Below are 7,954 nucleotides of genomic sequence, written 5' to 3' on the forward strand. Positions count from 1 at the left end.
TGTTCCTATTTTCCTCTATTAATGACAAGTAGTACGCTGCTCTGGCATTACGGAGGGCCTTCCTATAAGTTTTAAGACTATCTTGCCAAATTAAACGAGAATTTTCCAGTTTTGTGGAACGCCAATTCCTCTCAAGTTTCCGCGATATTTGCTTTAATTTGCGAGTTTCAGTATTATACCATGGAGCTAACCGTCTCTGTTTTATTATTTTCTCCGTTACTTTGTGACTTTATAATGAATTTAGAGCTGATGGAATCGCATCCTTACATTTAGCTACAGCACTATCAGACAGATGTCTTGTATAGAAATGTTTGCCCAATGGCGTGTAGTTCAGCAATACCAACTCAAAAGTTATCAAACAGTGGTCGGACAAAGAGGGATTCTGTGGGAACACCACTAAATGTTCAATTTCAATACCATACACCAAATGGTATTGAAATGCAGGAGCAGAGAAGTGTGTTAGACTGCGACTCTGCCTCCTGGTCTCAACTCTGGATTGTCATGGATTTGGTCCACTAATAAACTTGGCCAGATTTCTAGAAATGAGTGCTGCTCCTTCCCAAGTGGGATGGACGCCGTCTCAGAATCAGACCAGGTCTTCCCCAGAAAGTCTGCCAATGATCTACAAAGCCCACATCGTTTGCTGGACACCACCTCAACAACCAGCGGCGGAATGACGACATGCGGCCATACATGTCATCACTGGCCAGATTTGGCAGTGGTCCAGAGAAATCTACGATGTCCGACATTGTTTTTGCATATGTACACACCGTCTCAACATTAATCTTAGTGACCTCCGATTGGCGTAACCGGGAGTCATTACCGCCGACGTGAATAACAATCTTACTGTATTTACGTTTATCCTTAGCCAGCAGTTTCAAATAAGACTCAGTGTCGCCCGCTCTGGCCCCAGGGATGCACTTAACTATGGCCGCTGGCTTCGCTAACTTCACGTTTCTCAAAATGGAGCTGCCAATGATCAGAGTTGGTTTCTCAGCGGGTGTGTCGCTGAGTGGGGAAAATCTGTTAGAGACGCGAACAGGTTGATGGTGCCCCGTGGACTTTGAATGCTTACGACTATTCCTCCTTCGGACTGTTACCCAGCCACCCCTTCCTGGCTGCACGGGAGATGCCGGTGGGACGGCAACTACAGGCTAACTCAGGCCGTTCCGCACCGACTACTGGGGACTGGCTAGCTACAGTAGCTAAAGACTGATCTAAACTCCCACGCTGCTGCTCCTGAGGGTAGGTGATCTACTCCTCAAAGTGGATGGTTGCTCTATCTCTCCATCTCAAGAAGTCTGCAACCTTGGTGTCATTTTGGACTCCACCCTTTCCTTCCAGTCACATGTCAAACTCATTACCAAATCTGCTTTCTACACCTCAAAAACATCTCTAGACTTCGACCATCACTCTCAGTTTATTGCATTACATTTTATTGCTCTGTCTCTGCAATTATGTGTAAAGCGTCCTTGGGTCTCATGAAAGGAGCTATATAAATATAACTTATTATTATGAAAGAAGCATCAACTCTACAACCTTAAGAGGACTGGTTTGAAACACCTTTGTTGCGATAAAAACACAAGACCCCTTTCACTGATGGACTGTAATGTAGCCATGGAAAGTCTTGGTACTACATCTCTTGAAATGCCAATTGTTGATACAGTGGGGATATTGTTGGTATGGCTTTGTGCAGTCACTGAGATCTGAACTAAAAACTGTGCTCCTATCCACTGTGCTGTTGCTGGCATTATATTCTCCTTGTGCTGTTGTCGTCACAGGGATGATGAAGGCATGAGAATATGGGCACAATCCCAATGTCCACACTCACAGACTCAGACTTTGAGGAGCGTTCCCGGTCCACGAGAGCTGAGGGCTGTCCCACTGTCAAGTTGTCAAGTGCGTGAGGGACATTTTGAGCCCTTTTTTGTCTGAGGGAATTGCCCACAGTTCATGTGAAACACCAGGGTAAGCCCGGAAGTGGGAGAAAAATCACATCAAACCGCTTTATAAGGTCGGTAAAGAAACAAGCATGGAAGGAGCGACCAACCATGATGCTAACATGATCAGGAAAAAAAAAGTTTACATGTAAGCAGGGCTTGACATTAACACCCGCCAACCCGCCAAATGCGGGTGGATTTTGGCCATGGTGGGTAACACAGTCACTCCCACAAGCCACTTTGGCGTGTTGAAAAATTGTAGTCTTGTCAAAAGGCATAAATAACAAACGAATTGCAATGTAGCATTATGATACTACAACTCCCATGAGTACTACCTGCACATAGTGTTTGCTCATTGGTCCATTAGTGAAGGCTTTTGTCTTGCGCGCTACTGACGAACGACACTGTAAACCGAGGACTGTGGGATTTTTGGCCTGCCATTAATTGTCCACTTAACCAGTGGCAGCCATGACAAAGCAGTCTTTTTTAATAGCAGATGAATCCACACAACAGGCATGTCTCACTCTTTCACCTCTCTCGCGAGGGTATGCTGACTTTTGTAAAAGAGAATATAAAAGTCTGTCACATGGCAGCCACAGTCCCTCAGACTTGTAGACCGTCAGCCTCCCAGTCGCTTTCAACTTGATGGTATGATCTCTGTCATCACACGCGATGTGAGTGTGCGTGGCCGTCCAGTGTACAGGTGAACGAAGGAAAGAGAAAAGGCAGAGCAGAGGCGGGGAAAAGCAGGAGGAATGTGCCGTCAAATGCTGTAAAATATATCTTCACGATTAAGAAACATGCTGGTGTTTAAAAAAGAAAACAACATACTACTACTAGCAAGGCTGCCCTTTATATCGTCATATCACAACTACCTTTCTGGAGTTGATTCTATGTTTTAATAAAAAGTCATGCCATGTATGAAAGCAGAAGATGCGTTTGTAGGGGAATAATCTGCAAAATAAATACCTGTATACTCAATTCATAACTCCAGTTACTCAGAGCTACAGCAGAGATAATATATATGATAAACAGCTCTGAGGAAATGCAGATGCAAAACAAACACTCCAAAAGTGCACAAAAATGATATTTGTGATGTTTTCAAAAAAAACATCACACACAATTTAATCAGAGCTAATGATAATATTAGTACATTTTAGCATGCCAATTTAAGTGTGCTATTGTCAACTTTAATCATGTAAAATGTAATTTCCCAACAAAAATGTGGCTAGTGAAAATGCTGTACTAACTTTGGAAAACCACTACCCATATTGGCTCATAAGCAAAAAAGTAAATGTCAAGGCCTGCATTTATCAAAGGCTGAGCTCACTAATGGTCCAAATAGCCAGCAATGTGCGTAGTTTGTCCTAAGATGGCATGATGATAAATTCCAAATATGCTTTCCATCAGAATTGATCCAACAACATTACTACTTGTTTACAACAGGGACTGAACAACAAACCCTTCAATTTATGCGTCTGCGGATGGAGCACGAGACACAATTTACTGTCCACGGAAAGGCTTCTGCTTATGAATTTGAGTAAGTATTCAGCAAGTAAACTTTAACAATGTCAGTTTATGATTGTTTAGCTGTAAACTGTGTGTGTCATGTAGTAGCCTACTCCGGCTGCAGTCGACCTACAGTTCTCCATCTGTATCCATTTCTCCACACAATGAACCCCCAACTTTGCTTTTCTCAACAATGTGGCCATAAAATAGAGGGGACTAGAAGCTCTAAGTAAAGATATCTGTAATTACATTTTGACTAGTAAGTAATACCTAGGCCAGATATGTGTATGGGGTTTCTCATTAAAGATATATACAATTTATTTGCAGATTTATAGTATGTGAATTGCAGATATCTAAAACTGAATTATGACTACTTGTAATTCCAGTTTTAAATCTACAATTTAATTCTGGCAAGTCAAAATTCCAGTTCAAGGTATCTTTAATTCCCCTCACTTCAATCTATCAACATTGTCATTTTGAGATATCTTAACTAGTCGGAATGACATTATACTGGAATTATGACTAGTCAAAATTAGGTTATGGATGGGGCGCAGTTAGCTCAGTTGGTAGAGTGTGCACCCCGTGTATAAGGCTGGATTTTTTGTGGAACAAAGAAACAGCACCAGAACCCCTCTGGTTTGTACCTAAATTTGACTTTTAAGAGAACTCAAATCCTGTATTCCTATTGGCCAAAGCCCCCCAGGAGTGCAGGAGACCATGTGGCAGAGCCATGATGTTACTGAACCCATTAACCCATACAGTACCACCAAGCACAACTCTCCTGCCCAAAGCCATAATGAGCCACCCAGTCGGCCGCTGACCGCGGACAGGCGACCGGGTCAGCCTGTGACCCCGGCGAATCAGGCTGTCCATCCATCTGTCCATCGGGCAGGAAGCGAGCCACTCTGAGTATCGCTCTTAAAGTGGTCGGACCTGCTTATGAGGCGCTCTGGTGGCCATGAAGAGAAGCCACTCCGCCGCCCCAGCCGCGACCCTCGAAAGGGCGAGGGAGGGTCATGAGCGCCGGCCCCACAGGAGGGAGCGCCTCCCTGCGTGGGGGGCATGCGTGAGTCAATCCGATGGCAAGGTGCGGCCGCCAGGGGGGGGAGCCGGTATTCACTCCACTGGGGATGCATCAAGAGAGACCTTCACACATGGACAGAGGGATCTGCATGGGGTTCCCCCTCTGCGTGGTGGGTGGGGCCGCGTAAGGCTTCCCAGATACACCCACGGGTCCACAGCCATTCCACGACCCTGACACCCTCGGGGAAAAGGAGGCGGAGGTGGACACGGTTGCCTCGAGGTCCACACAAGGTGGGGCTACCACGCTCGTGGGCTGGAGGGGCGGAGAGCTTCGGGTCTGCTCGTGACCGCAAAGCCAGAAAGCGTGACGGCTGCCTGGCCGGCTGCAGCTGGACCGCGGGAGAAACAAGCTGAGCGGGGTGAAGGGGGAGGGCTGCTTATGACGTTGGAGCCGGGCTGCATGAAGGCCATCTGGCCAGCTGTAGCCGGTCCGTGTAGTGTGGAGGAAATGTGTGAAAAGGTGGCCACTGACTCGGCAGAGACAGCGGCGGGCCCAGGAAAAAGCTCTTTAGGGCTCTTTGTGTTTTATTTCAAAACGGTTTGGGTTTCGAACAAAAGTGCAAACAGAACAGGCACAGGAAACACACATTTCCCCCCCAAAATGTCATTGGTGATTCCCAGTGTGTCGAGGCTGCGCAGGAGGGTTGGACCATGAGTAGGCCAAAGCCAGAGCCTTGGGAGTGACATGGAAAACGAACTGCAAGCAGATCAACAGCAGATCGAGGGCTTCGTCCAGAGAGCGGGTGGACCTCCACACCTCGTCATCCTGAAAGGCAAAACTATCCCCCCGGCGCCACCACTCTTCGAGGGGGAGAAGGGCGCAGAACGGGTACCGCGAACCGAGAGTGAGCGCTCGGCCGGCGTGCTCTGGTCCGAGGCACGCCTCGCAGCAGGGACGGAGATCACCCAGCACGATGTAGCCTGTGTGGCAGACGCTGGAAGACATAGTTCTTCTTGTTTTCCGGTTGGAAAGTCTTTTACGCTTTAGACAAATCTTCTGCTCTTTAGACAGCTCAGTGCTGAAGAAAAATGGGAGCCGAAGGCTGGGTCTCACCGTTGTATATATACAAGGTGCGGACGTAGGCGAGGCCCACGCTGTAGGTTGGGCATAGGCTAAAATTCTCAGTGCCGCGCAGGCAATAGCGATATCGTTAGAGGGCAAAGCCTATATGTAATAGAACTATTTGTGATGCTGGGCATTGTGTCTGAAATTCATGTGATTGTCCCCTCAGGATTCCTCCACATGAGAAAAATTCATATATGGTTCAGCCTAAACCCAAAAGATATGCTGACTATTACTACCTCGCTGCAGTCAGAACTGGCGTTCTGGAAACTCCCCCATATTCTGTTGTTGGGGTTCATGCAGTGTCCACTATTGACATATATTACTATTTAGCCTGTGTGTCATTAATAATGATTTTTCAAAGTCATTATCAGTGTATTGACTCCATTAATAATGGTGATGCACCACTGGTTGTTTCAATTCACACAACTGCCTGACTTTTCAGCCAAGCGCCGTGTGGACAACCACCAGAGAAGGACGCTGACCAGGATCAATGACCTCTTATTCTTTGTGATAGAGAAAGGAGGGAAGTCCAAGTGCATCTGATGGACAGCTTTAGGATGACAGGTCTGGGGAGTTGAAGGAAAGAAGATGACCTGAGAGAAGAAAGCAGGGACCAGAAACAGGGGCAGATAGAGTAGTACAGAGGGCTGGGGATGAGACTGGCTTACTTAAATTAATATATATTTCTTAAAATAGTAATATGCTTTGCACACAAACACGTCTCCTAGTTTGTCTCTGTATATTTGTGTAGCTATGTCTTGTTTTCTTTTCTGCTAACTTTCAACAATCTCCTCTCCAGAGAGTGGACATCTTTATTGAACTGAACTCCCCACGAATCTTGCCATCAGTAGTTGAAATGTCATTTCAAGAAAAAAAAGAACAAAACTCCCAATGAGCAAACTCGAAATGAAATACAGAATGTTATAATACAAGTTTGAAAATATCAACAGACCCAGTTCCTCATGCAAACAATGAGATTGATTTTTAACACAATGAAAAAGATTCCACGCTAACAAACTGAAAAGAAACAACGAAAAATCACTTATCACAGCAATGCAAGACACACAGGGAAATTGAATATTCAATCAGAAGGGGAAAAACAGTTTTTGTGACTACTATCAGAGATTCTCATTCAGACATTAAAAAGTATATCCAACATCCACTCTTTCCTTGATAGGATCTGTTGGAATTAATTTATATTAATCATGGTTGAAATACAAATCATTACTGTAATATAATGGATCTTGTTTATCATCGTTTGATATATATAATAGAAATAAATTCAATCAAAATAAACTGTATTAGGTTATATAAATAAGGTATATAAATGCTGCGGCTGGTTAAAACTATTTAAGGTGGGGCTGTGCCATATCCAGTCCGTTTCAGTAACCGTCCCAATACAATTTAAGACAAACTACTGGATACTAGTGCTCTGTGAAATAGTCATAAATTATTCAATGCCAATATTAAAAAGTTTCTTACACAAAAACATAAACAGTGAATATAAACATAGAAAGTGGCATGAAAAGAAAATACTCAAGTACAAATTCCTCTAATTTGTACTTCAGTACAGTAGGCCTACTAAAGTTAATATCCACCACTGGAAATAACCACATCTTAAAGACGTGGTATTATGCTCATTTTCAGGTTCAAAATCCTATTTAGGGGTTGTACCAAAACAGGTTTACATGGTTTAATTTTCAAAAAACACCATATTTTTTTTCATACTGCACATTCCTACATCTCCTCTTTTCACCCTGTGGTGAAGGCTTTGTTTTAGCTATGGAGTGATACATCTTGTCTCTAAATGATCTTTGTTGGGAGTTGCACATGCGCAGTTCCTAGTTAAGGATTACTAGCCAATCAGAATAATAAAGGTGGTGGGATTAGGGCAGAGAATAATACAGCCAGGGTTCAACCGACACGCTGCTGTGGTCCTTGTGTAGAGCCTCATATAAAGGTTATGGTGTACCTATAAACCACGTAACATGGTGTCAGAAATTAACTTGATCGTAACAGACGTTACGAGTAAGAGATATCATAGGACGGCGGCAAGTTCTTTTCTCTCTCTCTCTCCGGCCATCACCGAAAGTTTGGGGCTACCGCTAACGCTAGCGAGCTCACAGACGGCGACATGAGTCAGTTTCAAGTTTCTCCACCAGAGAAGTTGACATTCAAAGCCGACGACTGGGCTAAGTGGATTAAACGCTTCGACAGATTCCGCATTGCATCTGGATTGGAGACACAGGTGGACGAAAATCAAGTAAATGCACTGATTTACACAATGGGGGAGGAGGCGGAGGATATACTGGTTTCCCTGCACCTCAGCCCAGAGGAAGCGAGTGAGTACGACACG

General features: G+C 44.6%; 1 protein-coding gene across 1 annotated transcript in view; it reads left to right on the forward strand.

Moving 5' to 3' along the window:
* Positions 1 to 3,466, forward strand: part of LOC123978514 — a 37,918-nt gene extending 34,452 nt beyond the window's left edge. The window contains exon 13 of the transcript XR_006826995.1: positions 3,387 to 3,466. The gene's annotated coding sequence lies outside the window, so the exon portion shown is untranslated. The remainder of the gene's footprint in view (positions 1 to 3,386) is intronic.
* The last annotated feature ends 4,488 nt before the right edge of the window (positions 3,467 to 7,954 follow it).

The sequence above is a fragment of the Micropterus dolomieu genome, linkage group LG01, assembly GCF_021292245.1.
Source record: "Micropterus dolomieu isolate WLL.071019.BEF.003 ecotype Adirondacks linkage group LG01, ASM2129224v1, whole genome shotgun sequence".
In the NCBI taxonomy this organism is placed as follows: domain Eukaryota; kingdom Metazoa; phylum Chordata; class Actinopteri; order Centrarchiformes; family Centrarchidae; genus Micropterus; species Micropterus dolomieu.